The 21,051-nt window shown below is 42.7% G+C and overlaps 1 protein-coding gene across 1 annotated transcript in view; it reads left to right on the forward strand.

Annotated features, from left to right (window-relative positions):
- Positions 1-21,051, forward strand: part of grid2 (glutamate receptor, ionotropic, delta 2) — a 1,051,241-nt gene that overhangs the window by 134,694 nt on the left and 895,496 nt on the right. The gene's annotated exons all lie outside the window — the stretch shown is intronic.

The following is a 21,051-nucleotide window of genomic DNA, read 5'->3' on the forward strand; positions in this document are numbered from 1 at the left end:
GTTTCTTCAATTGTGTCTGCAGATGCCAGATCAGATTGGACAGGCCCAGTCAAAGCTGCGCAGGGTAAATTTAGCTCGTGCTAACACCCTTGGAGGCCTCTTAATAATTGAGAAGGCATCTGCTCCAATTAATGTGGCCCTCTAAATGGAATCCCTATTTAAATTTTTGCTAACTGGGTCACTCTCTTTCTCTCTCTTTCTACCCCCCCTCCCCCCCTCTCTCTCTGTGGCGCAGTAAGGAAGAAAATGAGCTGCCTTCTACTTTTAAATGGTTTTTAGGGTTTCTGAAATATCATCTGGGATGTTTCGCCCGAGGTCTCACAAGCATGTACACACACACACACACACACACACACACACACACACACACACACACACACATACACACACACTCTCTTTCTCTCTCTGATATAAAGTTTTGACTTATTTTTGATTTCTTTATGTAGTCTGCTTTTGATTTAAAAAGAAGAAGGATTGGGAACTTCTTTGAACTTGGATTTAGTAACAGGCACTTAACCCAACAGATGTTGAATCAGATCAGAGGCTACAGTATCAATAGACACATTATGATTTTGGATAAGCTTTTGGGTATGATTTTTTTTTTTTGGTAAATAAAGATCTAACCTTTTAGAGATGTCATCTCATTTAAGAGTTTGATATGTACCCTATTAAACTTTAAATGGTTTAAGAGAAGAGTTATCTAGCCTTGTGTGACGGTTATTGGAATTTTCAAGTTTTGCATCTTTGACTGGTTAAGAAGAATACTTCCTTTGGTAATATGCAAAACAGTGTGTCAGAAGAAAGTCCATCTCTGTCGTGTCTTCCTTGATAAGAGTTTTCGTTGGCTAAGACTTGACATACAAAGGCATGAGTTAAAGGGTAATTCTGTTTTTTTACAGCCCGGTTCTTATTTTTTGCAGTTGTCGCATTCATGCAAATCAGTTATGGTATCATTTTACCCACCAGTGTCGTTGTGGTGATCCTGGACATGGGACCATCGCTGGACACAAGAGTTACGACACCTTACAGGGCCATGGGGTACCATCATCACACGTTTCAACAAGTCTGAATTATCCCACTTACGCTATGTATTTGGAAGCGAAAATGAAAGTTTACAGGTTTTTACTCAAAATTTCCATTATTATCAACAACGGTCAATCACATTGCTGAGTTACTTCCTGGTTCAACTTGCAAGAATGACCATCTTACTTATTGTAGGCAGTAGTACTCATCAACTACCTGCCCGGTCAGACATCATCGATAATGAGAAATCACGTACACAGTCTAACTGAGACTAGTTTTTTTTTCTTTTTCTGCTGAAAGGACAGGTTTGAGGATCATATTCCATGGCCCTGCAAGACAACGGTGTAAGGCCGTGTCCAGTAGTTGTCATGTTTCCAAGATCTCCAAAATGAGGCCGATTGGAAAAAAACCAAAAAAACATCATAACTGATTTTCACAATCACAACTATAAAAATTGAAATCATCATTGAGGTGGTTCGACTCAGCTCAGCCTTAGAGAACTGGTCCCAATTTCTTAAGCATCCATTTCAAGATTTTTGTTGTGAACTGTTTTTTTAACTTGAACTTTATTCGTACGTAAACTCGACATACATATGCAATGAGTGAAATACAAAGATTGGTGATTGTGTCGTAGGGAGTAATAACCTTTTCTCTTGCTGATTTTTGATGCCATAGATATCCAGTCGCATGCAAATAAACTTCCATCAGTTTATCAGAGAAGGCTGCATCAGTTCCTCTGGATGCAGTGTTCAGTGAGAGAAACATTTCATCGCTCATCTAAGTGACGTCTTTAAGTCTAAATTGACTGCAGGTGTCCCCACCCTTAGAAACTATACAGGGGTATAACGACCAAAACCAACGATCGGTTTCATATGCAAATATGGGCGTGACCATTAACAAGTTTCAATGGCCCCAACCATAGTTAATGGCCACACCCATATTTGTGTATGAAAGTGGTCGTTATGAACCTGTATTGTTTATAAGGGTGGGGATAGCTGCAGGCAGTTGAGACGGAAGAGGTCACTTAGATGATGATGAAATGCTTCTCTCAGTCAACATTGTATCCAGATGAACTGATGCAACCTTCTTTGATTGTCTTACCTGGATTATTAAGCATGCATCAAGACAGTTTTGCCATCAATTCAATAACTTGGATCTGTACCGTTTTGTGTAGGGTTGCCGTACCCTCCCCCTGACAACAATCTCTCAACGCCCCCCCCCTCCTCCCAAGTCGTTAAGAGCGCTAGCTAATTGATGCACTGCTTTAAATTCTAAATCAACAGGTTCCCACTACAGTAATAACTGAAGTCAATCATCCGCCCCACTTGCACTGGATCTATGACCTGAATCTAGGCTATCTCCTCCTGGGTGTTATAGTTAGTCTGTCGCTTTATATTTATTCCCTATTTATATTCGTATCTCTCGTTCAAATCCAAATTTAGTTGGCTTTATTCGCATGGCGTAATGATGTACATATTGCCAAAGCAATATGTATCTCTCGATCTCTTTTCTTGTCATCTATCTATCTATCTATCTATCTATCTATCTATCTATCTATCTATCTATCTATCTATCTATCTATCTATCTATCTATCTATCTATGTATCATGTATCTATGTCTGTCTGTCTGTCTGTCTGTCTGTTTCTCTATACCCCTCTGTCGCTCTTTGCTCTCTCTTGCTATCTATTCATGAGTTGGGGCTATAGGTCTGCAGTCTGTGGCGGATGTGTGTATGTGTGCGTGTGTGTGCGTGTGCGTGTGCGTGCGTGGTGCTCGTACATGCTAAAAATAGCTCCAAGGGCCGTAGTGACAGGGAGATCCGCTGTGCAGCTGGAAGCTGACTCATAGGGCTGGACATGCTGCTGGATGGATAACCTACAGCTCTCTCACTCCACCTACCCTTCTCTCTGTCTCTTTTTCTTTCTCCTCACATCTTATTTCTCCATCTTGTGTCTCTGGGGCTCCGTTCGCACATTAAGATGCTGTTCGTATTTGGATATGCTGTTTAGAATGGAGTAATCCAATCATGACCTTTGCATTTACACCTGAGAATTATATGCATTCTTGCTGACTGCAGTCTGTCAGCATTATAAAAGGAGGCATGACCGCTGGATGCAAATTGTGCTGGACTCGGAGAGAATTGAAAACTTAAGCCTGAGTTACAGCATGCTTGACTGCATTTGGCTGCAGCGAGTACATTTCTGCTCTTTGGGGGGTACTTTCTCCCTGTATGGATTTAATCTACACCTGTTTATTTCTGTGTATTTCTGGCATATTTGAGCTGGAACAGGGCTGTTGGGCAGATCCAATCAAAATCCAATTGCAGTGCACGCTGTGTGCTGTGTGAAGGTTCAAGATTCACTTTATTGCTCCACAATGTAGGAAACACGTCTTTCCCCCCCTCCAGATGATATATACCGATAAAGATTGCATCCCAGATGCTGTAAATTATAGATGTAATACTCTCGAAGAATTCAAACAGCCCCCTGCTAAAAATCCTGTCCAGCCCCAAACTTCTCTGCCTCCTGATTCTTCTTTTTTTTTTTCTCTCCAACCTACTGTCTTGTTTTTTGGCACAATTTATCCCTCCCTCCCTCATTTTATATCTTATCAGTTTATCGCAGCACATCTTCTGCACAGAAGCCTTTCCTTCTTTTTTTCCCAGCACTTACTCATTTGAAGGAGGGACCGAATAGCTTCTCGCCTCGAATTTCTCCCTTTACCTTTTCTTCATTTACCCTTTTTCCTTCTAGTCTTTTTGTCTGTTGTGACTCTTACACGTCATAATACCTTTTCTTGGGATACTATTACGCCATGCACCCCACCCCCTTCATTTGGCTTAACTATTGAGACACATGTTTATTCTATACATTCTAGTCGCATCCTGTAATATTTAATATGAAAACTGTAATGGATATATATATATATATATATATATATATATATATATATATATGTGTGTGTGTGTGTGTGTGTGTGTGTGTGTGTGTGTGTGCGCGCGCGCGCGCGATGCTACACTGTCTTATTCCTGTACTAGATGAATGCATTATTGGTCAATTAGAGCATTTTTCACTCAACTTCAGTTCCTCCACTAAATAATTCAGTAGAGACACCATGATAAATGTGCCTTAATTGAATAGGTTTGTAGTGCATTACCTTAACCATTTTAATTGGGGGGGGGGGCACAAGCTAAAATGTCAAGTTATCCTTTGATTGAAATCGTAGGACACATTTTCTGATGTGCAGCTCAGTGATATTGGGGTTGTGACATTGTCTTTTATAGGCTCAGAAACAGTAGGTTCACATTACTGCATAGAGTTTAATATATTCTCAACATTTCAATATTCCAGTCAATGAAATTATAACGGTTGACAGCATAGATGTAGGGCTGGGTGACATGAACGAAATCAAATATCATTACTTTTTTTGTGGAATTTTCCCCTTTTTTTTTCACCTGAATTATATCCAGCCAATTACCCCACTCTTCTGAGCCGTCCCGGTCGCTGCTCCACCCCCTCTCCCGATCCGGGGAGGGCTGCAGACTACCACATGCCTCCTCAGATACATGGGGAGTCACCAGCCACTTCTTTTCACCTGACAGTGAGAAGTTTCGCCAGTGGGACGTAGCACATGGGAGGATCACACTATTCCCCCCAGTTCCCCCTCCGCCCAAACAAGCACCCCGACCGACCGACCAGAGGAGGCGCTAGTGCAGCAACCAGGACACATACCCACATCCGGCTTCCCACCTGCAGACACGGCCAATTGTGTCTGTAGGGACGCCTGGCCAAGCCAGAGGTAACATTGGGATTCGAACCAGTGATCCCCGTGTTGGTAGGCAATGGAATAGACTGCCACGCTACCTGGACGCCCCTAAATATCACAACGTTTTTCACCGAATATCTCCACATCGATATTTTGAGAATATTGTGGAGACAATTATTGGTGCCCTGACAAAATATTCACACAATGACATTTTGGATAAACCCTCATTTGTAATGTGGAAATGATGTCCAAACAGGTAGAGGCAAATAATGTAACAGCTAGAACAGTCTAAAAAGTTCAGAAAATGGCATCTCTTTACCGTAATGCGGCCTTCAAAACCCAGAAAAGACAATACTTATGTCTTATCACGACATTAAGATATCCAAAATCCCAGATGATATCCAGTCTTATGTCACAAGGTCCGTATAATATCCATGTATTGCCCAGCCCTACGTGGATGCATTGTTTGCCTCCTGTTACATACATGACACCATTTCCAGTGTAACACTAAGAAAACCACTTTCGTAATGGTGCACATAAGATTCTCCATAGCTTACCTATGGATTTATTTTCTATCAGTCTGCTTTATTTTCAATCCAATTTCAAAAAAAGGCACGCTAGACAGTGGTGAACAACACACTCAAATATGATCCACGATGAATACATTTGATAATACAAAGCCAAAGGGTAAAGGCAGGGGACTGGACTAGCAAGGAGCGGAGAAACCGGGGGGGGGGAGGGGACAGAGGAGAAGTGTGAGAGAAACTCCAGACAAGTAGCGCGATGCGGGTATATGTGTGGGGGTGGAGAGGGGGATGGCGATGGAGCGGGGGTGGAGAGGGGGATGGCGATGGAGCAGGGGTGGAGAGGGGCATGGCGATGGAGCGGGGCTGGAGAGGGGGATGGCGATGGAGCGGGGGTGGAGAGGGGGATGGCGATGGAGCGGAGGTGGAGAGGGGGATGGCAATGGGGCGGGGGTGGAGAGGGGGATGGCGGTGGAAGGCAGAGTGTCTGACAGGCGCTTGTCTGGATGTCATACTGAGTCTCGTCTATTTTCACCTCTCCCTCGCCTCAAGGCTGAAAATTAGGAACGGGTCTGAATCTGAAGCCAGCATTCACTGTAACCATCGTGTCTCGTCGCCTTGTTAAGAGTGAAGGGTGGACAGAGCAGACAGATGTGTGTGCCTGACAGACAGACAGATCGACAAATAAAGAGACAGAGAAAAATAAACACGAACGGGATGAGGGACAGACAGATCCAAGGACGGAAGGGGTTAGCCTAATCTCAGAAATGAGAAGAGCAAGCAAGGGGAGAGAGAGAGCGAGAGAGAGAGAGATAGACAGGGAGAAATCAGGGGTGAGACTGCTCTTTGGGGAGAGGCTGTGATAGAAGTATCCCTGTTTCAAAGACTGGACTATGATGACGGGAGTGTGTGTGCGTGCCTATTTGTGTGACAGTCAAAGCATCACTGCTTGTTCCCCTGCTGAGCTTTAAAGGAACCCCTGTGCACTGAGAACACTACCCTCTTTGACTCACACACACACACACACACACACACACACACGCACGCACGCACGCATGCACATACACACACATGCACGCACATGCACGCACATACACATGCACACACACACACACACACACACACACACACACACACACACACACACACACACGTCCATCTGAGAAGGGGATGATCTGAGAAACACCACCACTGTGAAGTCTGCCGAAATGCTGCCATGCTGGTACTGATCATAGGGCTCCCTTTTCATATACAAACAGACACACTGGCACACAAACATCGATGCACCACACACACGAATACAAGCCGGATGGACTAACTTAATAATTATATGCTGCTTGCAACAAAACCTCCATATGAAACGAGCACCTTGTTTTTTTTCTGATTAAAATATACTTCTTGAGGAGGAGACAAAAGATGATGGTCGCAACATGGAAGAATTAGGCACATTGGTTAGACCTCAGGTTCTCCAAGACGTGTTGTAGATAAACCCATACTTATCATATCGCTTTTAGGTGCTTTTTGTGACGTGAAAGGGATCGGGGAAAGTGGACGGAGTTGGACTGCAATTCCGTAATAGCAACGTGCACCTTATTACTTGAGCCGTCTTAATACCACTAAGTGAAAAGAGGCTTATGCGAACGTAAATCTCCATTATGTAGGGAGTAAGGCGTTTGAAATCGGGAAAGATGATGTCACTGCAGAAATCCGAGAGATGCGTTGTGAAAAGGCCCGCTGGCTCAGGCAGCAACGTGGTGAGAATACAGTCATCCGTGTTTTGTTAAGCTGTTCAAATGGGTAACCAGTTGGACTCTCGGGGACTGTCTGTAGTGAGGTGTCAATTAAAGACCTGTGCCGCTGGCTGAATCAATACAAACATTGATAAAATGTTATCCACAGCTAATAGCACTGTTGTCAGACAAGACTACTTCCTGTACGGTGTGCTGGTGGGTACCAGGACTGCAACTAGACCGTATTTATCAGCTGCTCTGATTAGTTTTTCAATTAATTGACTAATGTAACGAGTAATTTGCAAACAAAGACGCTAATGATAACACAGGCAACTTCAACCATTCATTTAAACTACCTGTTCAGTTATTTTTTCCTCATAGCATTACCTTTTCCCCAACACTTCGGCATTTGTTCAGGGGGAGGGGGGACTGGGGGGAATAGCATGATCCTCCCACATGCTACGTCCTCCTGGCGAAACTTCTCACTGTCAGGTGAAAAGAAGCGGCTGGTGACGCCACATGTGTCGGAGGAGGCATGTGGTAGTCTGCAGCCCTCCCTGGATCGGCAGAGGGGGTGGAGCAGCGACCAGAAGAGTGGGGTAATTGGCCAAGTACAATTGGGGAGAAAAAAGAAGAAACACCCCCCCCCAAAAAAGAAGAAAAGAATGACAAAACATAGTTTTCTTCCAGCTCCTTAAAGCCACATCTCAAGTTTTTTTTTTTTTTTTTTTTTTTGCATCGTGATGATCTTTCTCACACAAGCTAGAATGTACGCAGTGTAGGCCACCAATCACTTGATTAATACGCCTTCAATTACTACAGATAATGTGACTTTGTTTTCCATTGCCTCCAAGATTTCAGTACCCAAGCTGCTGCCACCAACATCATGTTATAGGGACGCAGATCATCATAAACCACGGCGATAATTTGAAGAGTCTACTTGGAGAGTAAGTTTATGAGAAAGAGGTGCTGACATGATCTTGGACAATTAAAAAAAATAATTAAGTTGTGTTCATGCAGAAAATTGAATTTACATTGTTGACGTTGACACGGCATTTCAGCCCTAGTGGCCACTGATGTGTGTGTGTGTGTGTGTTGTGCCAATGGCCTTGAAGAGCTCCTCCGCGTGCCTGTGTGTGTGTGTGTGTGTGTGTGTCTGTGTGCGCGCGCCCTTGTGTGTGTTTGTAACGCCTTTCAAAAAAATAGAAGAAATCAGTGGAATTTAAATTATTGCCCTTGGGAATAGAAGCAGTTTAGGGAAGTAAGAAATGTTGAAACACAATAAAATTGGCTGAAATTTCGCAACAAAAATGTCCTCGATGGGGCCGTGAGTTTTTTGTGTCGGATCGATGTGCAGATATTTGCCGGTATTTGTTTGCTTGCAGAAACCTGTTTGCATATGCATGTGTATGTGTGTCTGTGGTGGTATTATGGAAATGTCAGGGCCAGCGATGTTTTGCGTCGAGGTCCTTTGCCTCTCACAGAGGCATGTGCTGGCCTGGCCACTGACGTCTGCTGAGCGGATGACATTTTCTCCCCGCAGTTTAATCATTCAGGAACTACAACCCCACTCCTCAGAAAGGAAAACATGGGGCCATCCTCCGCTCATGTTTCCATCCAACAAACATTCCCTTAAGTGTGCACTCCCTGTTTACTCTCTTTCCCTTTTCCTTCCCCTCTGTCTCTCTCTCTCTCTCTCTCTCTCTCTCTCTCGCTCTCGCTCTCTCTGGTTTTAAGTGACTCTCTCTCTTTTTCTGAAATCTGTTTCTCCTCCCCTTTCCTCTCTTTGACTCTCCTCTCTGATATCCTTTGCTCCTCCCTTCTCTCGTGCCCCTTTTCCCTCCTAATAGTTTGGTGGTGTATTCTAGTGAGGGTTGAATATGGTAGAGAGAGGGAGAAAGGGAGAGAGAGAGAGAGAGTGTGGAAAAGTGACAGAGGTTAGGGAAGAGCATGTGTACTGCGAGTTGCTTACTTGTGTCGGATGTTTTCTGGGTTATGAGCGCAATCTGCTGTCCTTTAGGAGGCAGAGGTACTATATAAATCTCTCTAAGGCCATTGTTCTCTTGCTCCTCTCTCTGTCTCTCTCTCTCTCTCTCTCTCCCTTGTTCTCTCACTTGCTTCTCACATTTCTCCCCTCTCTTTAAATGTTAGTCATTGTCTTTTTCCCCATACTTCTCTCTCTCCCTTTCTTTACCCCCATTTCCTCCTCTATCAATTCACTTTTCTCATCCTCACCTCTCCCTCTCTCTCGCTCCCTCTCCCTCTCTCTCTCTCTTGCTCTCTTTCATTCACCCTGTTCTTCCTCTCTTCTATGCATTATGGATCATGTACAAAGTTGCTGTGCTAGACCTTCAGCTTCCAAAAAACCCCCAATCTATTGTAGGAAAGAAGAAGCGAGAGGGGAGATAGAGGAGCAATCTTGGAACCCAGATGCTAAGTCGTCGTCAGACAATTTAGCATGTGGAGACAATGGCCAGTATTTCAGGGTTCCCAGTGTAGCTGCTGGCTGCTGGCTTCTGCTTCCTCTGAGGACTTTCTCTTGCGTGCACCTGTCATTGCTTACAGTCGGATTTGCAACTTGAGACGCGAGAATTAAATTGGAGTTGAGAGATGAGGTCTATGACCGGGTTGTTTCACATGTAGTCGACACGAGTTTAAGGTTCCTCCACACAATACACAAACATCAATACTTTTTGTAGGTGTTTTAGGTCCGGACGACATTTCGGCCAATGCACTCTGCCCCTGTCACTCCCCGCACGCACTGCAAGAGCATGTTCCTGTAGAAATCGCCGCCTACTCAAACAGGACTGGTCAACACTACTCGGACTAAAACGGAAACATAAACCACAACGCTTTTGATACCAAAGTCTGTTAAGAGAGTTCATAGATGAGAGGGAGACAAACAGATTGACATATTAGGACAGCAAGCAAAAAAAGTGAGAAAGACAAACCAAATAGAATGAAAAGAAAAGAAAATCCTTATACAACTCGAATTTAGAGAAAAATCAGTTAGAGCACTTAGAATAGTTAGCCTGTTAGCAAAAGAGAGCATTGCTTAGCATTGCAGGGTTTGGGTCTAACATTGTTGCTCAGAGATTAAGCAAGGTCCAAACGGAGATGAACAGACTCAGCTTCACCAGATCATCTGCTTGTGTAGAGGTGGTAACGGTTGTGTTTTGTAATTAGTAGTCTTAGGGCGGTTCAAAAAGTGCTTTGCAAATCGTATATATATATTTTTTTCTTAATTTCCTTCATTATTGCGGTTGTAAAACAGTCAAACATATAAACCAAAACAAGAAAGGCAGACAAAATTGCTGAACATAGACACTCAATGGTCGCTTTATCGCGTACGTATCTAGGTTCTGTCTGTCTATCTAGATTTGTTCGATAGGACCACTTTTTTGCCTCTAGAACAGCCTGAATTATTCTTGGCATGGATTCAGTGAGCTTTTTGAAATATTCCTTTGAGTTTTGGTCCATACCAACTCAATAGCATCACATAGTGCCTGCAGATTTGTTGGTTTAACATTCATGCTACGAACCTCCTGTTCCACCTCATCCCAAATGTGCTCTACTGGACTGAGATCTTGGACCGGTGCAGGCCATTGAATTAAACTGAACTCGCTATTATGTTTGTGGAACCAGCTTGAGATGTTGTGGACTTTGTGACCTAGTGCATTATCCTGTTGGAAGTAACCACTGGAAAATGGGTAGACTGTGGCCAAAAAGAGACGGACATGGTCAGCAACAATGCTTAGATACACTGTGACATTTTTTTCCATTGGTACTAAAGGGTCTAATGTATGCCTAACAAACATTCCCCGCACCATTAAATCACCACTAGCAACCTGTACGGGTGACACAAGACAGGGTCGAATCAGAGATTCATGCTATTTACGTTAAATTTTAACCCCCATCATCTGCATATTGCAGCAGAAATCAAGATTCGTTATAACAGGTACCATTTTTCCAATACTCAGTTAATCCGTTTTGGTGATCCTGTGCCCGCTGTTGCTTCAGCTTCCCAGCATGGCCCTCTGCTGCTGTAGTGTTATCTGCTTCAAGAATCAACATACTGTGCGTCCAGAGATGCCCTTCTGCATAGCTCTGCTGTGGCAGTGAGCAGAATTTGAATACTTATTTAAGTGGCTTTTTGAATATGTGTGGCCTTTCTGTCAGCCTGAAGGAGTCTGGCCATTCTCCTTCGATCTCTCTCATTAACAAGGTCTTTTCAGTAGATATTTTTTTGTTTTTTGCTGCACTCTCTGTAAACTGCGAGGGACTGTGGTGTGTAAAAAAAATCCCAGTAGGTCAGCAATTTCTGAGATGCTGGAACCACCACGACTGGCGCTAACAACAGATTATAATGTGACGTTATTAAAGAATTATGTCGACCTAACTGGAAACTGTTGATCTTTGCTTGTGAGCTCCTCATGCCATCCACATGAATTCACCCTTTCACGTGTCAATAATTAACTTTAAAATACAATACCCCAGTCTGCTTCATGGCTCCACAATCTTTGGTATTTTTTGGACATTCTCTTGTAATGCGCATTTTGCCTATTGCATTTCTAAGAAATTGTGAAGTTATAAAAACAACCACCATGGAACTACACTGCCCATGTTATGGTTCTGGATTCAGTTAATCACCAAAAATTAGTATACTGTGGACGTATGGGTTGAAATATTGTGTGTGTGTGTGTGTGTGTTTATGTAGCTTTGTATGTTGCTGGCTATTTGGAGGAATTCTCAAGAGGAGTGAGCAGAGCAGGTGCGAGAAGTGGGAGCACAGCAGCATGTCCACAAAGACCTATTGAAGACAGTCTCACACACTTTGTCCCTTTCAGTTTGTTAATTAAATGTTCGAATTGAACTCCTTAGGTTTTGTAATCCACCTTAATTAGACACTAATTAGAATTAGGCTTCATCTGGGGCATGGGAGAGAGAGAGACGGAGTGAGAGAGAAAGAGAGACGGCTGGGGGGGGCATGGAGAGAAGAATCCAAAGGAAATTGATTTTCTGTTGTTGTTGATGACATTCTTTCAGTCTTGTGAAAAAGAAAAATCCTAAACTTAAAAAAGTAGAACAAACACCCTCTAGTATGCCATCCAAATGGGATGGATGGATAGATGGATGGAAGGGTAAACTGAAGGGTTTGCATCAGGAGATATGTGGAAGACAACAAGAAGACAGCAAGCCTAAGGAGGTCAGTTAGAGAGAGGGAGTAAAGACAGAACAACATGCTGTGAAAGTAGGATTAAACTAGAAGAAATGGGGTAATACTCCCACTACAATAGTGCAATTACTACAAAGAATTGTTGTGGTAACATGGTACTATGTGGTAACAGTAACTACAGTTGTGGCAATACCACTGCTGTAACTATTATAAAAAACTATGACCAGTAGAGTTGGCAATGTGGAAACATGCTTATAAAGCTTCTGATTTCTTTATAAGGGAGATCAGTTTGGACTTTCAGTCACCAAGTAAAGTGCAGTGGATCTTAGAAGATCAACCAGCCCTTCACTTCATCTCATGTATGAACATCTAGTATATAGATGTTTTAACCGTGACCTTTGGTGCAGTATTAGTGACAAGTTATTGCTCTGGCCTTCTTATGTGATGGAGATGACAATGTCATAGTTTATGAAAGTGTTTGTTTTTAAATTTGACTGCTAATTGTGAAACAGCTTGTGTTTTAGGGACAAATAAGGGTGTATTGGACACTACTCTTGAGAAGACAACACAGATGTGTACAGAATAAGTGATTAAGACAGAGGGAAGAGCTGGTGATCAGATGTGATCTCTTGGCACCTCTGACAAATCAGGTAAACATTTGAGTAAAGGAAATGAATTCAACAGGAAAGAAATCTCAATTATTGATGATATATCAGACTCAGAATCAGTTTGTTTGGCCAAGTATGTGTAGGCATACACATACAAGGAATTTCACTCCGGTTCCTCCATTGCTCTCCATGTACTTGCACAGAATAGACATACACCTAAAACAAAGACAAGGTAAACATAAAAGTTCTTCCCTGGTGAATGTGATCAGAGAGTAAGAGCTGGAAACTAAACAAATAAACAAAAACAGAAAAAAGTACGAGAGAGCGCAGAACCGAGGCTGCCATCTGCGCCGCCAGATTTCACATTGTTCAACATATTTGTGCAGTACAAAAATTGAAATATCAAACATGACCTTGAATACAAATCAAGAATTAGGATTATTTTTGGTGAGCACTGCTGAAATTGATCAGTGTTGATAGACGCAATAGCTTTCCGATTTCTGTAGGACATTTAGGTGAAAACGAGTCTTAATTGTTTTTGAAGCCTGGCCAAAGTTTTGCCTTGTTTGGTGGGTTGCTTAAGAAGAAGCATTCTTGATCACCAAGAGTGTTCTAAGAGTTGCCATCCTCTCTTCATTCTCCGTTGACTCAATTCCTTGACAGCTGTTGTTTTTCCATTAGCCTTACCCTCCACTACTCAGCATTGCCGATATTCCTTTGCATTAGTTCAGCCTTAATCACAGTTTTGGTTTCAAGGCTGATATTCTTTGTGTCTGCATTTATCCTTGATTTTATCAATGGCTTCCTAAAGACTACTGACTAAACTACATAGAGTATAGGCCTGTTTATCTCTCCATGTGGTTCGGGGCGAAAAGACTCTCAGTAGGAATGTAGCAATACTTCGTGAGACAGAAAATTCCCATTATAAATGTATGACGATTCAACTTTGTGAGATGATAAATTAATCACAATATTCTTTTTAAACAGCAGAGGGAGATAACTACTTTGGAGGTTGCTTGTTCGAGATCCTATGTGAACATAACAGTAGTTTATCAAGAAATGGTGGCCGGGGGCATCCAGGTAGCATACCAACACGGGGATCGCCGGCTTGGTCGGGCGTCCCTACAGACACAACTGGCCGTGTCTGTGGGTGGGGAAGCCAGATGTGGGTATGTGTCCTGGTCGCTGCACTAGCGCCTCTTCTGGTCGGTCGCGGTGCCTGTTCAGGGGGGAGGGGGAACTGGGGGGAATAGCGTGATCCTACCACATGCTACATCTTGATGCAGAGTTGCAGTGAAAAGATAGACAAGATAGATAGATGCGTGTTGTGTTTTAAGCACAATGATTGGTTGATGCAAAATAAGCCATTGTGTGTTCACGTGACGAGAGCATGGCGAATCCCAACCAACCAATCAGGGATGCTCGTGTTGCAAAATGCACAATGCCAGTCATGCCTAATGGAGGAGTGGAAGAACTTGAACAAAAAATAGAAAATGAGTAAATAACATTGTAAATGAATATGTTAGCAAACCAATCAGTATGTCATTGATTCTAAATGTGCAGACCTGCAGCTGATTGGCCCACTGTGCCCCTGTCACACTTTTGTGACATCTGCATCTCTCTACGGTGCAGTTCGGGTTGGTCAAGGTCATCGTTTCATACCACCAGTTCAAAGGGTGCTATTAATTCTAAATTTGAATTTCCTGTGAGGGGAGTGTCATAAAATGTATCAAAGTACCACAAAAAAAGACTGGAAAAAGAAACTCTAGATCTGATGGAAATATTAGAGTCAAAACAGATTGGAAAAGCAGATTGAAGTTTCAAATATAATCCTGCTGAAGTAATGTGCGGTATGTGGTGCAAAGCAGATCGCTTTGGAGTTTACTAATCTCAAAATGAATATGCCTCATACCCATCTCGCTCTGACAATTGTTGAAGAAATAAGGTGCTTTACTTTTTCTCCTTTTTTTTTTGTTGAGGTTTTTGAGCTCCAGAAAGGCCATTCTGCACACCAATAGCCTATATTAGATTGGGCTGCACTACCCCTCTAAGACCCCCCCCCCCATGCACACACACACACACACACACACACACACACACACACACACACACACACACACCACCTTTTCCTCCCCCCCCTTCACTGCTTTTGTCTCCATGTGCCCCCTTTTAAACGAAACCACCTCTTTCTTTCTTACTTTCTTTACATCCTATTCATAAGGTTCTGTTGTCCTACATTTTTCCTCCTGGAAACCGTTAGTAACACATTAAGGGAATGATGATGATAATGATGATGATGATGATGGTGGTAAAAATACAGATAACTGCCTTACCACTGTCTAGCCGAGCAATAGACCTGCACTTCATGTGAAAGAAAGAAAGACGAAGGGGGAGGACAGAGCGAAAAATAGGGCAGAGGAGATGGCATAGCTTAAACAAAGGCACATACATGTTAAAGAGTTTGCGTGGGTGTTTGTGATTTGTAAATGTGTATAGTCACTTTCACATTCAGTTAGCACAATTGCGTTGTGAAAGATGATTTGTCTGCCGTCATTTGTCATTTTCAAGGATTTCTCTGCAGCACGGAGAAGAAAGGGCTGCATAATATAGTGTAACGTGCATGGATAAACAGACACGTTGGTCCTTGACTAACGGGTCGGACCCTTTAGTCGACTGGTTAACGTTGTCAAACTGGACTGTCAGCTTGAAAGGCATATTTCTTATATGCACCAACAGAAATAACAAAACCCAGCTCTGATTGTTAAAAGTGCCAGTTGAATTTCAAAACCACGAAGGCCATTAAAGTTGGATATCAGCTTAGAAGGCAATCACTTCTTGTATGCACCAATATAAATGATAGTTAATTAAAAAAATGTGTTCCGTGTTCAGGTGCCAGTTGAATTTAAAATGTCGTGAAATCACGACGTTCTTTACATCCTCATAATGACACATCACAGAGCCCCCATATGAGCATCAATGGCACAGCATAGTAGAACATCTAATATCCTCCATGAGGGGACGAGGGCAGGCAACAAATAAAGCCTACTGCCGTGAGAAAGCAGAGATGAAGGTTACACGCTGGGAGAGTCCAGCGAGGAGCAGAGTAGGAAAAAAGACAGCTCTCCATGCGCCGACAAGTAGGAGGGAGAGTGCACAACCGATTCCTCGATATGCCCACAGGCGGATTATGAGAAAATGGGCCCCTGGGCACAGATGCATAAAAGCCCCCTACCCCACCAGCAGGGCAGGTGCACTGACTTGCAGCCAACAGCACAATAACCAATAACTTCACCTGTACCTCAGCAGAGTTTACAGCGCACGTATGCGCAATTAAGGCCAGCAGCACATTACCTCAGACATACTACATTCACCTACAGTTTCTCTCAGTGTTTCAGTAGGACTTTTGGGCTCTGTTATTGAGATGACTGACTAAGCTCTTTGATTATGCGACAAGAAATGCAAAGATTATAACAGTGGTTTCACACAGAGGCTCTGGTTAAGGGGCCCCTGAGCCCTTGGGCACCTGGGCCCGGCAGGCCCATTTGTTAATGCACCCATGGATATGCCTGTGAAATAGCCTCGCACAGCTGCCACAGGAAGTAAAAAAAACTCAGCTGCTTTAACTGTGTAAACTTATACCTATTGGTTAGATTAGCAAAACACAAACATGCACATATACACACGCTCGAAAGCGCAAACATACACACATGTAAAGTACAAACGCCACCCCACACATTTTATAAAGACAGAAACCACTGCGAGCTATGTTCGATGACACCCTTTCACAGAAATACATAAATACCATACACACTTACCCCCATTCCTGCACACACACACACACACACACAGACACACACACACACACACACACACACACACAGTGCAGTGCAGAGTGCAGGCATAGCATACCCAAACAGATGCGTCCTGTTATCTATATCTCCTATACATGACAGTGTGGGAGTTGGATCCTCGGGGCCACCTGACTTACTGCAGTGATGAATAAAACAACAGAGTTGTTGCTGGCTGGCGAGAGAGAGAGAGAGAGAGAGAGAGAGAGAGAGAGAGAGAGAGAGAGAGAGAGAGAGAGACAGAGACAGAGAGACAGAGAGAGGAGAGGTGTGTGGGTTGCATGAGTGTGAAGGGGTTCTGCTGACATGCTTGCTTTCAAATGAACTTCTCTAGCCGGCTGCTTGGCTGGCAGCATAGCTCTGGCTGCAGATTGGGTGTTTTGCATTTCCCCACATTAGTATTTATGTGAGTAAATGAGGTAGTTCTTGTGATATAGTACATTTCTGTGCAGCTGCCACCTTGTGATATCCGCTTTCTAGTTAAACGCTATCAAGAGAGCCTATTACATTTTACATTAAACTGATAATTATCCTTCTGCCTGCTGCTTTTATCCTGATCAAGTTTCAGTAAGTTTACACAACATTGTGCCATGTAATACAGCACACATTATCAGGTGGTGTTTATGGCAATTAGTGGTTATCACACTAGTAACTGTAATTATTAGATGTAAATAGATGGGATGCACCAGTACTGGTATCAGATATCAACCTGATATCAGGGTAAAATGAAGCACGGGTTTCGGCGATTTTACCCAAGACTGACATCAGATACTAAAAGCCATGAGTGCAATAAATGCAAAATTGCTTGATTCACTGCATTTTTAGCACATGGGAACTTTTATTTCTTAAAGGCTGAGAGGAAAAAAAAAATGTGAAAATTAAAAAAGAACGGATTCTATCTCAATTATTTGGCCCATTGATCCTAAACTAATGGTCCAAGTCTGCACTGTTCAGCAACAGCAATGGATCGGATCAGTTCTCGGTATCAGCTGGCACTTTGAGATTCATACCCAGAATCTATATCAGAAGCAAAAAAAGTGATATTGGTGCATCCCGGGTAAATAGCTATCTTGAACACATTAACATCTCATTAGCATCTCAACAAATTTGCACACTTGCATAAATAGGCACCGACATGCATAGACGCATATTTTACATGTATGAAAATAGCATGAAAGCTTATTACATGGCCAGCACACACATGTATTCAGTTATCTTTAAATGTATTCAGTTATCTTTAAATGTACTCAGTTGTCCTTACATGTATTCAATTATCCTTACATGTATTCAGTTATCTTTAAATGTATTCAGTTATCTTTAAATGTACTCAGTTGTCCTTACATGTATTCAATTATCCTTACATGTATTCAGTTATCTTTAAATGCACTCAGTTATCCTTACATGTATTCAGTTATCCTTACATGTATTCAGTTATCCTTACATGTATTCAGTTATCCTTACATGTATTCAGCTATCCTTACATGTATTCAGTTATCCTTACATGTATTCAGTTATCCTTACATGTATTCAGTTATCCTTACATGTATTCAGCTATCCTTACATGTATTCAGTTATCTTTAAATGTATTCAATTATCCTTAAATGTATTCGGTTATCCTTACATGTATTCAGTTATCCTTACATGTATTCAGCTATCCTTACATGTATTCAGCTATCCTTACATGTATTCAGTTATCTTTAAATGTATTCAATTATCCTTACATGTATTCAGCTATCCTTACATGTATTCAGTTATCCTTACATGTATTCAGCTATCCTTACATGTATTCAGTTATCCTTACACGTATTCAGCTATCCTTACATGTATTCAGCTATCCTTACATGTATTCAGCTATCCTTACACATATTCAGCTATCCTTACATGTATTCAGCTATCCTTACATGTATTCAGCTATCCTTACAAGTATTCAGTTATCCTTACACATATTCAGCTATCCTTACATGTATTCAGCTATCCTTACATGTATTCAACTATCCTTACATGTATTTAGCTATCCTTACATGTATTCAGCTATCCTTACATGTATTCAACTATCCTTACATGTATTCAGCTATCCTTACATGTATTCAGTTATCCTTACATGTATTCAGCTATCATTAAATGCATGCACCCACTTGGATAGGTATGAAAGCTGTGTACACAGTATTCAAGTGAATTGTTTTTAACCCTTATGAGTTTCTAAAATATGACCCCCATTGCTGCAGTAGTCCCATGTGACCTTCCTTCCACTGGAAGATAGTATGTCGCCCCGGTACTGGTTTACATACGCCAGCCAGTCCACCAGAAAGGAACTGTAAAGATTCCCCGAGTGGCACAGGACATTTCTGCATTGTCCCAGATGAGCGCCAACAGTAGGTAATTTCAAGCAAGGTTTTATATAGGCAATGTATCGTCCAGAATTTGAACATGCAGACACAACTTGCTAAGATGGATGTATTGTAAAGTGTTGTGTGAGGTCACCTCCTTTTTGAATTTTGAATTTTTTATTTTTTTACATTCCTTTATGTACATGCACACGCAAGGACTCTCCACCATCCATCATGCAGTTATTGAGACTGATATCTGTATAATGAAACTATTAATGCAACACAGGTATTCATTAGTTGACCATTATTACTGCCCCACCCCATGGAAACATACTCTGTTGTGTGTGTGCGTGTGTGTGTGTGTGTGAGACTGTGCACATGCGCTTGGCCCCTTAGGACTGCCCATTGCTGATAGGTATGCAGATGGAGGGAACTTTATTGTGCTTATTTATTTATGACTTCGTAACTGACTTGCCGCACACTGCTGGTAATGAGTGAGCATGCATGCTCGAGCATACAAAAGCATGCATGCATCGTGTCTGTGTACTGAGTGTGTGTGCATGTGTGAGTGTGTTAGTAATGAATGCGAGGTGGGTACTGGTTTGGAACAGAAGGTATTCCATGGGGGGATGAAGCACTAAGGAGAGGCCTTGAGGGAGAGTCTACAGAAAGAAGAGGGGAGACAGATGGAGCAGTGAAAGGGAGGGAGACAGATTGAGAGACATGTAGAAAGAGAGAGAGACAGATAAAGAGGTCCGGGAGAGAAGAAGAGACCATGATAGAGAGAGCCTCAAAGTGAAGCGAGGGGGGAGAGTGTCTGGTAGAGAGACATGGAGCAGGAGGGAAAGAGGTTGGCAGAGAAATTGGAGGGGGGCAAAGAGCAATTAGTCACTAGAGATCATGGATAGAGAGATAGAGATCGGGATGCAGAGAAAACGAGGACAATAGGGACGGTGCTCACTGTGCTTTATTCTACGTGGACAGACTGATGATATGAAATAAGTAAAATTGAGACAAAGGACACATGATAGATAGACAGAAACAGACAGGACACAAGCGTGCGCACACACACACACACAAGCATAACGTGTATTTGAGTTGCTGGATTAGGCATCAGGAATCAGGAACATATATTTATGAATACAGTATTGTAGCAATGCTGTTAAATGAGCAAGTTTCCCAGTTATTTATTCATTAGACCCATCGTCTTTCCAGCATAACAAGGCTGTTTGTAGATCTGTATGTGTGTGTGTGTGTGTGTGTGCGTGTGTGTATTTGCGCTGCTACAGTACGGGTGATAAATTTGTATATTCATGTCTATTCAAGTGTGTGTGTGTGTGTGTGTGTGTGTGCGTGTGTGTGAGAGTGAGTGAGTGTGTGTGTTTGTGTGTGCTAGTGAGTAAGTGAGTGAGTGTGTGTGTGTGTGAGTGAGTGAGTGAGTGAATGAGTGAGTGAGTGTCTGTGAGTGAGTGAGTGAGTGTGTGTGTGTGTGTGTGTGTGTGTGCGTGTGTGTGAGAGTGAGTGAGTGTGTGTGTTTGTGTGTGCTAGTGAGTAAGTGAGTGAGTGTGTGTGTGTGTGAGTGAGTGAGTGAGTGAATGAGTGAGTGAGTGTCTGTGAGTGAGTGAGTGAGTGTGTGTGTGTGTGTGTGTGTGTGGGCTAGTGAGTGAGTGAGTGAGTGAGTGAGTGAGTGAGTGAGTGAGTGAGTGAGTGTGTGTGTGAGTGAGTGAGTGAGTGGGTGAGTGAGTGAGTGAGTGAGTGTCTGTAAGTGAGTGAGTGAGAGAGTGAGTGAGTGTGTGTGCTAGTGAGTGAGTGAGTGAGTGAGTGTGTGTGTGAGTGAGTGAGTGAGTGAGTGAGAGAGAGAGAGAGTGAGTGAGTGAGTGAGTGAGTGAGTGAGTGAGTGTGTGTGTGTGCTAGTGAGTGAGTGAGAGTGTGTGTGTGTGCGTGCTAATGAGTGAGTGAGTGAGTGTGTGTGTGTGAGTGAGTGAGTGAGTGCGTGAGTGAGTGAGTGTGTGTGTGTGAGTGAGTGAGTGAGTGAGAATGAGTGAGTGA

The sequence above is a fragment of the Lampris incognitus genome, chromosome 1 (genome assembly GCF_029633865.1).
Source record: "Lampris incognitus isolate fLamInc1 chromosome 1, fLamInc1.hap2, whole genome shotgun sequence".
NCBI classification, from domain to species: Eukaryota; Metazoa; Chordata; class Actinopteri; order Lampriformes; family Lampridae; genus Lampris; species Lampris incognitus.